At 53.5% G+C, this 13,393-nt stretch overlaps 2 protein-coding genes across 10 annotated transcripts in view; one reads left to right on the top strand and one right to left on the bottom strand.

Annotated features, from left to right (window-relative positions):
* MACROD1 (mono-ADP ribosylhydrolase 1) overlaps positions 1-13,393 on the bottom strand; it is a 197,112-nt gene that overhangs the window by 56,505 nt on the left and 127,214 nt on the right. The gene's annotated exons all lie outside the window — the stretch shown is intronic.
* Positions 6,731-13,393, top strand: part of FLRT1 (fibronectin leucine rich transmembrane protein 1) — a 111,688-nt gene continuing 105,025 nt past the window's right edge. For all 3 annotated transcript variants that reach the window (XM_053277718.1, XM_053277716.1, XM_053277714.1), the window contains exon 1: positions 6,731-6,856. The gene's annotated coding sequence lies outside the window, so the exon portion shown is untranslated. The remainder of the gene's footprint in view (positions 6,857-13,393) is intronic.

The raw sequence follows: 13,393 nt of genomic DNA, 5'->3' as shown, positions 1-13,393 counted from the left end.
AAAGTCCGGCAGATGCTGACAGCCCACTCCTACTCTTGCTTCTCAGCAACTGGTATCCAGAGATCGACTGCCTCTGAAGCTGGAGGTTCCACTGAGCCATCATGACCAGTGACCAGTGGCCGTGCAACCTAGGAGGCAGGCCCTGGGATCTCTTGCAACCTTGCAGAAGATGCTTAATCCCAGATCCCACTCGGCTGCAGCTCCTCCCTGGTGCAAGGGCCATCGTCGCCCCAACTGGCACCAAAGGGCCAGCTCTGCTCCTGCTCTCTAGCCGCCAGCCCCCTTTGAGCATGCCCAAGAGACACCCCTAGAAGCACTGGGGGCCCCGAGACAGGCCATTCCCATTGCCTCCCTCCCTGCACAAGGTGGTTAGCCCCCACTCCCGCTACGGAAACACGTGGAAGCAGTGACATTTGGCTGGCTCTCTCTGCCAAATCCTGAAACGTGCCGCCTGAGGCCGGCCACCCCCTCCCTGCCAAAGAGAAGGGGCGCCCTGGGTCTTGCTGTTGTTTAGTACTCCCCTCCTCATGATCAATAGTCCTATTCATAAGGAAGGCCAGAACAGAGGTTTGGCAACCAGAGGGCAAGAGGCTATGGGTCAGCTGGCCGAGAAAAACCATAGATTCCCCAGCCAGCTCTGCCACTCTGGGCATTATTGATATGTATAGCAGCGCCTCTTCTCTCTCCCCCCACCCAAAACCGCACAGTTTATGCTCTGGCGGTTGTATTAGCAACAACCATCCATCTCCCTCCCTCTCCCATCCTCTGCTTCCTTGGCATCAAGCGTTTCTGTTGCTGAGCAACCGCCTTGCAAGGCTTTCCCTGTCACCGCTCTATCGTGCCTGATCAATTTCAGCAGACGTTTGCTCAAACCGCAGCTCACCTGCCCCCTACAGCCTCCACTCCACCCTGTCTGGGATGCACAAGGAGGATGCAACTTGCTCAGAGACCCTCCTGCCTGTATACACCTTGGAAATGCACAAATTTGTGTTGCTTCCTTTAAAAAGAAAGAAAAGAAAAGTGAACAAAACATGTAAGGTTCTGTTCCAACCTACTGGATTGCAACAGAACCTTACAAGGAGCTAATTGGACTACCTTGCCACAGTGAGATGTGCAAATTAAAAGCAGGCTTTCATCCAGCATCTACTCACTACCAAAAACAGGCAGTTTGGAATTAGGAGATATCCTAAAATTCATAGCAGAGGGAAGAGAACGCGACAGCATTTGCTGCGGAGGGCTCAGGGGGCAACCTCCACCCTGCCAAAGCCCCTTTCTTTCCCTCTCCCCTTTTCTCTCTTTTTGTGCCTTTGATAAAGATTAAACTCAAAGGGAAACTGTACTGGGGGCTAGAGCATCTCTTTTGTCCGGGCACTGCACCTTTTAGGGAGGAGACAGAGATAAGAAGTGATTGTTGCTTCTGCAGAGCCCACCCACGCCGCCATTCGAGAAGGAGGTGGCTGACGAGATTCAGGGCGCTGAACCATTCACTGGGCCCCATGGGCCACCCAGAGCTGAGTTCTGGAGTGAGGCTTGATTCCGGGCTCAGCATCCTCACCAGGGCACTTCCCGGATTACAAGCTTTGCACTGGTAAAAGTGTTGCAAAGTGCGACGGTATGAGGCAGTGGCTTGAAACCATGAGTACAGCGTTTCTCGGTGCGTTTTTCAATGCAGCGTGACAGAGTTTGGGCCATTCAGATTGCCCACCACTGCAGCGGGTTTTCTGGGTGGGGGTGTCCATATTCCACCTGAATCGCATTCACTGCCCCCTCCTCCTCCTCCATTTGGGGGCAACGGGGTTGCAGAGGGGACGGGAAACCTCTGGTGCGAGGAACTCCCCCGCCCCTCGGTGCCTTTGTGCAAAGCCGCCAGCAGGGGTTAGGGTAAGCGCAGCTCCCTCTTTTCTGCTTAGCGCAAGCAAGAGCAGCAGGGACAGGTGGGGCGTGATAACAGGGCCATGGTCTGACCCTGTCTAAGGCCGTTTCCCATCCTCCTAACTATGTTTCCGGCATGCCCTAAGATTTGGTTCCCACTGGCAGAAAAGATGAACAGAGACCTCCCATGATAATATATATATATATTTAAAAATGTGTGGCTTTACATATCAACAGATCCCCGATCTACCAAACGAGCCAGCCAATCCACAGTGTACTAAAAACAGGGAAACACAACTGTATTAAAAAAAAAAAGTCTGATGAAAAACAAAAAGCAAATGCGATCAAAAGCAAAAAGCAGATGAAAATCAGGTTGCAGCTTTGTGCAAGAACCCAAGTGATTTTTTTAAAAATCATTTCATGAATGGGACGGGAAAATTATTTAATGAACAGGACGGAAAGGGGCTGTAAAAACCAACAAATGGTTGCACTGCAATTTGAACCATACACACCACACCGCAACGCATAAACGACGGGGCAAGCCTCCTACAATGGAAAAATTCAGCTACTTTCCTGCAACGCATATACAACGTTATAGGGCTACAACGCAGCAATAAAACCTGAAATCAGGCATCAGAAAAATGGACAGCACCTTGCTGGCAGCGCAGCGACCACAATGTCGAAACACGGGCAATATGGAGGAGCACTTAGCGGACACATTGCGAAACGGGTGCAGCGTGTAATCTGGAAAACGCTCTGGTCTAGAAGTGCTCTGATGGTCCTCAGCTGGGCACCGGGAACTATGACCAGCAGAGGGCAGCAGTGCCCAGTGCCAGAAGCACCTGGGATGGAAGACTGCTGGGAAGCTCCATACCTGGCAACCTCCAGGCCTGCCAATTAAAATGTCCAGCTTACAGTGGTGCAGCAGTGAAAGCCTCTGAGACAGCAGACATGAAAGGTTGCTTAAACCTGTGGCCAGGAGGAACGTGGTGTGAGAACAAGGAAGGTGATGGGCCCCTCCAAGGACGCCTTTTTCCACAGAGAGGATTTTAACTGGAAACTGTTTTGGGGACAGTTATTGGCAGTGCTAAAAAATGCTCCCCCTTGGGGGAGGGGGCAGTTGAACTAAATCTCAGCCTAATAACTGGTTCCGAAAGAGTTTTCCAGTGTCCCGAAACAGAACCCAACCCTAAAATCTCTGGGTTGTCTGGAAACCAAGCCCCTAAACACAAGAAGTGGTTAAAAATCAGCTTTCTGTTGTATGATTCGTAGTTTATTTTTATGCTTTAAAAAAAAATCTTGTAGTGTGTTTGTAAAAACTTTAAATAGTTTTTTAAAAACCGTTTTTAAAAAAATCAGGGGTCACTGTATTTGTTCTAGAGAGCTTTACTGCCAACAAAAAAGGGTCTGATATGATGCTACGTTAAATGGGTCTAAAGCATAAGAACCATAAGAACAGCCTTGCTGCTGGATCAGGCCCAAGGCAGCCCATCCAGTCCAGCATCCTGTTTCCCACAGTGGCCCCCACCAGAAGCCTCTGGGAAGCCCACAGGCAAGGCGGGGGTGGGGGGGCAGGCCTTCTCTCTTGCCATTGTTCCCCTGCAGCTGTTATTTGGAGGATCCTGCCTCTGAACCTAGAGGCGACCTCTAGCCGTCAATACTAGTAGCCATGGATTGACCTGTCCTCCATGAATTTGTCTAAGCCCCTTTTAAAGCCAGCCAAGCTAGTGGCCATCACCACATCCCATGGCAGATAATTCCATAGGTTCATTATGCGCGGTGTGAAAAACCAGTTCCATATTGGTTCAGAACCGGTTACTGAGCTACTTTTTAAAGTGAGTGTCTGGAAATGACTTCCAAGCATACTGACAAACCTGAAATTTTCAAGGTTCAGCTCCCCTGCTTTGTCAAAATTGGCTAAGGTTTGGAGAAGTCCTGGTTTAATTTAGTAAAAGGAGGCAGCTAACAAAACGTCCTCTCTTCTGACGGCATTTCCATGAGCTTGTTTTTGTTTTTACTTTCCCTCCTACTTCTGTTGAAGGCCTTGAGAAATTTTCCTGGATCTATGAGCCAGCCCAACATTTTAGGTGCCAGGCGATGGACGCTTGACAGAATTATTGGATTTCATGGCGGACATTCTCTGTATCCCCTTTGCAAGTAACATGGAACAGAAAATGGGCTGCCTGGGAGAAATACAGATTTTATTCAATAACTCTACCTCTGAATATCCAAGTCTAGGCACCACGGTTAAATTTCTAAGCCTGTGGCTCCTCAGTGCTTGGGATTTCTCAAGCCCTGTTGTATTGCATCTTATATGGCTCTCTGTCGTATATGGATTTTACATTTTTCATGATGTAAGCCACCCTGAATATTTTGAAAGAAAAGCAGGAATGATCTCTGTTTTAAAAATAAATAAAAATTAAACAAATTGTGCTTGGAATCTATGCGAGTATAAAACCGACACAGCAAGCATCAGTTTCTCTCCTGCACTCCAACATGCCTTATCAACACTCTAAAGCGACAAGAATATAGCACGCAGCATTAAAATGTGATCTGTAGGTACACAGATAAGAACAGCCCTGCTGGATCAGACCCAGAAGAGCAAGGGAGCCGTTTTAGAGCACTTTGGAGTATTCAAAGCACTTCATAGGGGTGTTGCTGTAATCCTTCCAAGAACCTTGTATGGGAAGGAAGTTTTATTCTCTCCACATTGCAGTTGAGGCTGGGAGGGAGCCGGTGGCTCAAGGCCACCTAGTGAGGTTGTGGACTGGAGATCAGCCCCAATGCTTCAGACAAGCAGTATGGGAAGACAAGCACTTTTCTCAGGCCAAAAGAGCAGTTTGTCGACATGCAAAATTTGGCAGGGGATATCAGAGCCTAATCAGAATGCTTCATTAGTGCTGCGGAGCACAGCGAGGGATGGAGACATATAACGTTTTTTGCCGCCCGTTCTTCCCAGATTCATTAAGCAAGGCGTAGCTGAAGGAATTCCTTTCTTCAACGTCAAAGGGGCTGAGCACTCGTGATTTATTTAGAACATTTATACCCTGCCTTTCCATGCGTTAGGATTCCCCCAAGGCGGCTTAAGAACAAGAGAAAGCCATTCACTTAAAACAGAGGCATCACAAAAATAACAGCAGGGGAAAGCAGAACAAAGCCAGATGGCACAGAGGGAGCACCCAGGAGCCAGAGACCCCAAATGCCCCCATGAGAGGGCAGTGACTTGAAAGAATATCTGGTTGTCAATTTCCAGGTGAACTCCCCAACGGCCTGGCCTGGCCAGAGCTTAACTATGGGGCTCAGGTTCTAGTTCAGCACCTGCCACCTGAACCCCAGGGGTGTGGGGGAACCAAGCAAGCAAGGCAAGCCTACTATAATATCAATTATTAGCATTCAGTGGTCCATTATTAGCATTCTGTGAAAAGCAGAATGCATCAGCTCAGCAACTCTGACAACAGCCCTTGGAGGTAGGCTGGTGTTATCCTCCTGATGCACATCCGGGTGAGGAGAGGGTTGCAGTGGAAAGGACAGCTGCTTGCCCCCTGCCCTCCTCACCGTGAGATTTCAGCGGGAGGCCTCCCAGCCGCTCAGTGATACCTGGACATGCTCCTCTTTGCCACTGCTGGACAGGACCAAGGGCTCGGCGAATTCTGCATCAGTGCCTGGCTTACACTTCTTGGGTCAAGCAAACCCTCCTTCCCAATCATAGGAACACAGGAAGCTGCCTGCGACTGAGTCAGACCCTTGGTCCCTCTAGCTCAGCACTGACTGGCAGCGGCTCTCCAGGGTTCCGGGCAGGAGTCCAAGGGCTTTGCTATGGGTCAAGGGAACAGTTGGGGGGGTTTATTTCTGTTTAGAAAGGTAACAGTTGAGGCAGGGTGTTGGGGGGGAATCAGGTCAGTGTACAAATGGGTGCCTGGTATCAACAGGAGAGAGAGTGTACGCAGTATATCCCCCTCTCTCCCAAGCTCAGAATTGGACTACAGCTCCCATCATCCTCTGCCATCAGCTGGAGAAGCCCCAAGCTCTGGGTGACGGACAGCCGCCGCTCTCCAAGGTCTGACAGGCAGAGAGAGGCCTTGTTGTGGGGCCGAAGAAGAGCATGAGTGTCCAGCAGGGGATCTGTTCTCAGAGACAGGCGCCAGCATCCTCTTGGAGGATCTGAGTCGCAGATAGGCGTCCATCTGCAGCGCGGACACAGCCACGGATCACTGGCACCCAGGGAAGGCCTGGCTCAATTTGCTTAATGGAGCGAGGCTTAACCGACAGCAGCTGACCCTGGTTTATCCCCGCCAGCCAGGAGCTTGACCCCATCTGGGGACTGACCCCTCTTCCAGCTCAGAGCAAGGAGTTTCCTTCTCACACCAGCCGCCCCCGAGAGACCCGAGAAGGAGCCCGGGAGGCGCAAGCGGGGGTGGGGGGAGAGTCCGCCCCGTCCCAAACCCGCTCCCCTGCCTTCTCAGCAGCCGCAGCCCCAACTCCAGCCCCCTGTGCTTGCTTGAGCAGGGGGCATTCCTGGCCTGAGGGTGCCAAGCAAAGCCCACTGGTGGGGCTGCTGCTGGAGGCAGAGCGGCCCCCTTCCCCAGCCTGGACCACATTCCCAGCAGCGGCGGCCCGACAGCGCTCTCCATCTCCTCTGGCGCGTGTGTGTCACAGCATCCTCCCTTTCCGGAGTGTGGCGCGCACAACCCGGCGCGGCACACACACCTCGACATCGCCTCGCCTTCTGCTCCTCGCAGAAACAATACCCCCGGACTACTCTCCCTCTCCCTCTCTCCAGCACATCCCCCCCCACGCCGTGCTCTGCCCCCCTTTCCACCCCCCCACCCTGCTGTCATCTCCTCTCCCTTTCTCCATGGGCGATTTCGCTCTCGCGACTGGAATAAGCGGCTGGCTGGCGCGATAAACTTTGCCAAGGGGAGCGGGCTCGGCTGCCCACCCCAGCTGCACCGCACAACCCTCCTCCTCCTCCTCCTGCGACCAGGTAAGGCAATGTCAGTCTCTCTTCCCCCCCAAGAAAGAGGCATTTGTGAGGCTGCGGGGCGCCGTGGCGAGCAGACCAGGTCACCCACGCAGCAAGGGCTGGCTGGAGGAAGCGGCGGGCGGCTGCCGGCTTGGGGCTCTGCCTCTGACGGTGCTCCGGCTGCTGGCGGAGGCAAAACCGAACCCAGAGCGCAGCCGGCAGCCGAGCAGAGGCGAGCCGAGCGGCCATCGGAATGGCAGTGGCCAGCCCTGGAGCCAGCTGCCTGCTCTGCCTCCCCGGGGTCGACGACTTTGTTGAAAACAACCTCGCTGGTGGGTTTGTTTGGCTGGCAGGCAGGGGACCCAGAAAGCAGCCAACTCTTCTCAGCAAGAGGGAGAGGCTCCTCTTTCGCCCGTTGCCCCCCCCCCCGCCTTAGGCTCATGGAACAAAATGATGCCCAGACGTGTGTACGTGTGTGTTGTCTGCAAATGTTTGTGATCCCGGCTTCTCGCGGTGGTGGTGTCACTGTGTGGGGAGAGGAGAAACCGGGCTCGGCAGTGGAATCGGAGCCACTCGTCCCTGACTGCAAGCGTGGCATGCGGATGCTTTTCCAGGACCCTGTGAGTGTCTGTGTGACTCCTTCGTCCAGCGGGGAGAGAGAGAGAGAGAGAGCATCTTGCTTCTGTTTTGCCTTCTGAACACGCGTCGTCCCCGGGTCTGTCCTCAGCTGCTTGTCCCCAGCTAGCACCCAGATGGCGGAGGCACGAACAGACATTTTGGCCCTAGCGGTTCGCCACCCTTCCGAAAGGATTGCAAAATATTCAGTTTCTCGCCAGGAGCGGCAGAGTCGGCACAGGGGCTGGCTGAGCAGCTCTGGAGAGTGTCGCAGGGGGACCGTTTGGCCAATTCTAGCTGCCGTTTCTCTCTTTTACAGAGACAACACGGCTCTTCCCCACCCCACCATTCAGCTGCTGAAGGAACCCAGTTGCCTCGGCAGGGTGGGAAACATCCTGGCCAAGAGCCACCTCCTGAGTCCCTCGTAGTTTCCCAAACACCGCACTGAAACCCAAATGGCCTCTTAGCAAATGGACCCCGGTGGCATTTGGGGGTCTGCTCCTCAGCTGCAGAATCTGAGGTTAACCAAACCTCCGCCAGCAATTCTTGGTGTCTGCCTAATATTGCCGGTTCCCTGCAAATATTGCACGGTCCAAATGCCAACACTTCCCAAAGAAGATGGCAGCTGGAATTTGATTGGAAAATTTACACTTCTCCAGCTCCAAGTTAGCGGATCATCTCCAGTTTACACAGAAGTGGAGACTTATTTCTGGATTCTACTAGATGGGGGGGGGATTGACCCATGCCCCATTTTCCTCCCATTTGCAACTTCCCCGGGGTTTTCAGATTTGTTTTTAATGACAATACAGGGCATGTGAAAGTTGGAAAGCTTTAATTAATGGATGTTTTCAAGGAGCTTAGATGGCAGGTGATGGAGAAGGGGGATTACGATATTAGCAAAGCTTTTAATCTCATCTGGTCAACCTTCTCTATTCCCTCTCCCCCCCCTCCTCCTTTTCCATGAGGGCAAAGCATCGATTTTAAGCAAACCGATTATAATAGAACCAAATTGCCAACGTCAGCCCCTTTCCTGGACTAGCTGGACAGTGGGAAAACCCGTGTCGTTTTCATAATCAAAACAAAAGACATCACTGATTACATTCTGTTGAATGCATCTAATCTATAAATTCCATGAAGCCAGTTTGCCTGAGGATCAGATTTCAAACTTCCAGCTGTTGGGAGATAACATTTCTTGCCATATTTTAAATCAAGCCAGGTCTGTGCAGGCTTTCTCTTAACAGTTGAAAAAAGGGGGCAGATATTTTAACACCCACCACCCTTGCGAGGATTTTCTGTCTGTTCTTGGTTTGGTTTTAAGGACGCGCGTCCTGTCTGTGTGTGTGGTGTGCGTTTCTCGTCAATGAGAGGACTGCCCAGTGCACTTTAAATTTAAATGCATGGCTTATATGTCCCCCCACCTATTTGGTTTATTTCTCTCCCTTTGTTTTCATAAAGTTTGCCTTTATATTTGTAGAAGCACAATCTTTAAATGTATGGATCATGGGAATGCAATCAGTTTTGCTAAGAGGAAATTAGGGGGAGAAGTGAAAACGGTGATCTGGGGGATACCCACGGGTGTGTGTGCATGCTGGAATTAACTGTGCAAGCTTAGGGGGGACATAAGGAGCTGTTTTCCCTCCTGCAGTGCCTGTTCCTCAGCATACGGCCTTTGATTCTGCCCAGGGATGGAACAGGCACTGGGGCATAGCTAGGGGAGAGGAGGCCTGTGTTCGCCCCCTACCCGGCGGGCGGGCCTTCAGAGTGAGGGACATAATGAAGAAAATAGGGCGGGATGGAGCTGGGCCCCCCAGTTTCTTTGAACCCATCTGCTCAATTATAGCAGGCAAAGAAGAAACTGAGCAGGGCCCCCACCGGGGAAGCCCAGCCTCTCTGAAAGGACGGAGGGCTGCTCCTGGCTTGCATCCTTGCACTGTCCCCGATCATTTCAGAAGGGGTGCCCCAGCAGTACTCAAAGGGTGCAGAGAGGTGCCTTATGAATACAAGCCTGTGGTTCTTCCGCAGGAAAGCCAGGCCTCAAACAGGGCTTGCTCAGAGTGTTCCTGGGCTTGTCAAAGACCTGGGCATGGGGTGGAACTCGCACATTGTCAAGGGGGCTGGTGGAAAACATGGGTGTGTGTGTGTGTGTGTGTGATTGTTTTGAGGCATTTAGCAAGGGAGAGTTGCGGGCATCTCTGCCCACGTTAACAGAGGTAGGCTGCAGTTTACACCCCCCACACAGAGTCCACATTCGAACCTCTGTGCCTCAAAGCAGGCATCCAACTATTCAGAAGTCAACACAGCCGGCAGTAAGCCAAACATAAGGGCGAGTCAGGCCCCTGGGGTGGGGTGGGGTGGGGGGTGCCTTCGCCAGCTCTGGGGCATTTCATCATCTGTCATCATCGGTGGTGCTTTCAAGGGACTCCAAGCGACTCCGGAGTGTCATCGGGAGAAGGGCTGAAGAAGCGTTGCAGGAGCCGAGGGAGGGAGGGGCCTGAGCCGAAGGGGGCTCACCCACAGCCCCAGACTCGCAAGGCTCTCTTCTGCAGCACAGGCCGGCCAGTTAAAGCGGTTTTCCGCTGACCAGCCTCCCCTTGCAACTGGTCCTGCTTAGGGAGGTCTCAACAGAAGTGCCTTTTTGAGATTCTGGAGGAGGCGGAAGAGCAAACTCAACAGGCCTAATAAAAACAAAAGGCAACCGCTCCTGTACAGGTGGCTAGCCAGCGCCTGTCCTATTTCCCTTTCACTCCCGACTCCAAATTACACACCAGAACCAAAAGAGGCTCAACAAACAGACAAGGGCGGCCTTAGCTTGCAGCCTCCCCAGTTAAAACCACCCCTCCCCATGGATTAAATGACGAAAGCTTTTGTTGACTTGCAAAAAGACTGATGAAAGCCCGCAGCCCCAAGATCAGCATATCTCTGTGCATGTGCAAAGTACCTTTGCCTTACTCCTAAGTAACTGCAGCGAGACCCACACACAACTAGGATGTGGAGAGATGGGATTTTCTGGTCAAAGGATGCCACCTTGAACCCTGGCACCTTTCTTTTTTACTAATTAAACCCTGGGAGGTTTTTAGCCAAAGGTTTTTAGGCCAAAACTATTAACTGTACTGCCTGCAAGAGGCCATCAATATTTCCCAAGCTAGAGCCTGAAATCCAAAAGCAGAGATTGAGATTGCCTGTGTTTGATGCGGGCGGCAAATGAAGCCATGCTGTTTCAACCCCACCTTCATCTTGATCCAAAACCTTTGTTGGGCTTGCCACATTGGTAGAGCAAGGTGAAGCTTCCAGACTTCACAGGTCTCTTGTTCACACAGCTTGGGAAGGGACATCAACAGCCTCCTGTTCCATTTCTCCTGCAGCCCTGTTCTGGACTGGGCACTACACGCCTTTTGTCTCTTTGGTGGCGACGCAACTTGGGAAAAGACACCCTCTCCTCACTGCGGTTTGCAAAGGCTGGGCATGCCGGCAGGGTTGGTGTGGCGGGCAGAAGCCAGGCAAGGGCAGCTCCCTCGATCGAGGCCAGCAAGCCTCCCGCTTTCTCCTGTTCTTTCCCACCCTGGGAATGTGTGCTAGGGACTTCTCCAGGCAGGGCTGCGGTCTAGCGAGGCCCAGGAAATCTGAGGAAGGGCCACATCTCTGTGTGCGGCCACCATTTCCACTGTGGTGGGGTAGAGAAACCCCAAGGACGAAGGGCTGGTCAGCACTCCAGCCCTTCTCCATGTTTTGCAGGGCCTTGAGCAATGGCCAAAGGGAGGTCTCACAAAGAGCGGCTCAGGAGGGCTTGGGGGCCCAAACAAAACATCCCTTGGAGACTCCCAAGGGGGCGCCTCTCTGGGGACCTGCAGCTGGCTGGGGCTGGGGGCAAGACAGGGGGCCTCAGCAGCTAGTTGGCTGCCCAGGAGGGACTCAAATGGCACATTGGGGGGGTGTATGGGGGGGGAGCCAGAGAGTGTTTCTGTCAAATCCCTCCTTGTCCAGCCCAGCAGCAAAGAGGCGGAAGCTGGCCAGTGGGTGGCCGGGCAGGCGGGGAAGATACAGCGTGGCCTGGCTGAACCCCCTGCCCTGGTAGCAGTGAGTGGAGGGCATGTCGCCCCTGGGGATGGGGTGTGCCCCTGGCCCTAGATGGACAGAGTTACATACAGACGGACTTGTGGACACTGCCGCTGCTTTAATGCTAACATTAAAGATGACCCACATTCCGTGGGAGGGCTGACGCCGGCTGAAAACGATAGAGTTGGTGCATCACCTGCCTTTTAGCCAACTCATTGATTAATTGGTTCAATGTAAATACGTCTGCAGATCGCCGGGCTCTCAGTATAGGCGCCTTTCCCGGATAGATTAGAGGAAGTGCAAGATCACCTAAAATGCAACCAACCAACCAACGCTAACCCTCCTAGAGACTGAAGGGGAAAGAGAGCATTTCCGAAAGAGAATGTTCTCCCCCAGCATTCAACACAACGGGTGGGTGTTAGTTTTAGGACAGGCAGGAGAGAGGGCTTCTTCACACTGTGCATCCCTTGCCTGCGGAATTCATTGCCAATGGGTGTGGTGCCGGCTACTGCCTTAGAAGGCTGGAAGTGGGGCTAGAGAAACACGGGGAGCGGTCTGTCGATAGCTACTAGCCATTACAGCCTAATGGAGCCTCCCGGTTCAGAGGCAGTCTACCACTGAGTGCCAGGTGCTGGTGGCGAGGGGAAATATTGCCTTCATGCCCTGCTTGGCCGCTGTTGGGACCAGGAAGCTGGGCAAAATGGCCCCTTTGTTTGATTTCGTGTGACCCAGCAGGGCTCTTGCATTTCGAGGCAAGCTCATCTTTAAAATTCTGCTCTGTAATGCAAACGCCCTCAGGCAGGCTTGAACTTGCATCCCCACCAATTAATCAACTTGTGGTCTCGCTGATTAATCCACCGCCGAAAGCGTGAGGCCGGCTCTATGCCGGGCATCACCCAGCGCCAATTGAGGAAGCCGCGCTCCGTGCAAGCACAGGCCAGACACGTCTTTCGGCAGGGCGGTGGCATCCTTGGCTGAAGAGCTCTTGCAGCCGGGGCAGCTCCGGAGGTTGGCCCCAAAGCTCTGCCGCCCTTTCCGCTTGGGCACAGAGCAGCAGAGCAGGGCAGAGGCGGCGTGAGAGAGTGGGCACACCCTGCCTCTTTCGCAGCAGGGAGGCTGCGGCACCCAGCCACCCACCCCCCGCCAACTCCTGGAGCTGCCCCCGTCTCGTGGCAGGCTGCTTTGGGGGGACAGCTGGACAGCAAGGCCACGGAGAGGTGAGGCGCCGCGTACGTGCCGGGGCTGGATGCCTGCCCTGCAGCTCCCCGCTCTCCCCGCTGCGTCCGTCCCGTGGCTCCGGGCAGAGCACAAGCTCCTGACATTGTCATCTCTAATCACCTTCCTGGGCTCTGGGAGACGGACACGGCTCCCTCTGCCCCCCGTGGGCGAAGGGGCCCGGCAAGCGGTCAGGGTGGTACCAGGAAGGCAGCGCGAGCAGCACAGCCAGCTCGGAAGGAGAAAGGCCTCTCCGAATGAAGCGGGCCAGCCGACCCCCCGACAGGCGGGGCTTGTGCAGGGGCTCTGGGTGCGGATTTGCTGCCTCACACTTCAAAGGAATGCCTTTATTCAAGGGTGAATGGGTGCACTGGGCCACCAGAAGAGCCCTGCTGGATCAGAGCCAAGGCCCAGCACCCGGTTTCCCATGGCGGCTAACCAGATGCCCCTGAGAGGCCCATGAGCACAGTGCGAAAGCAACGGCTTTCCCCTGAAGTCTGCCTTGCCAGACGTGGGGATTCAGAGATAGACTGCCCCTGAACCTGAAGGTTCCATAGAACCTTCATGGCTATTAGCCACAGTCCTAGGCCCTTTGCAAGCCCATGGCCGACTCCACATCTTATGGAAGCGAGTTCCACAAGCTGACTGTGTGGAGAAAGACGCCATTTGAACAAA

The sequence above is a fragment of the Hemicordylus capensis genome, chromosome 14 (genome assembly GCF_027244095.1).
Source record: "Hemicordylus capensis ecotype Gifberg chromosome 14, rHemCap1.1.pri, whole genome shotgun sequence".
NCBI lineage: Eukaryota > Metazoa > Chordata > Lepidosauria > Squamata > Cordylidae > Hemicordylus > Hemicordylus capensis.
The sequence above is the reverse complement of the archived record's forward strand: the minus strand, read 5'-3'. Positions and strand labels throughout refer to the sequence as shown.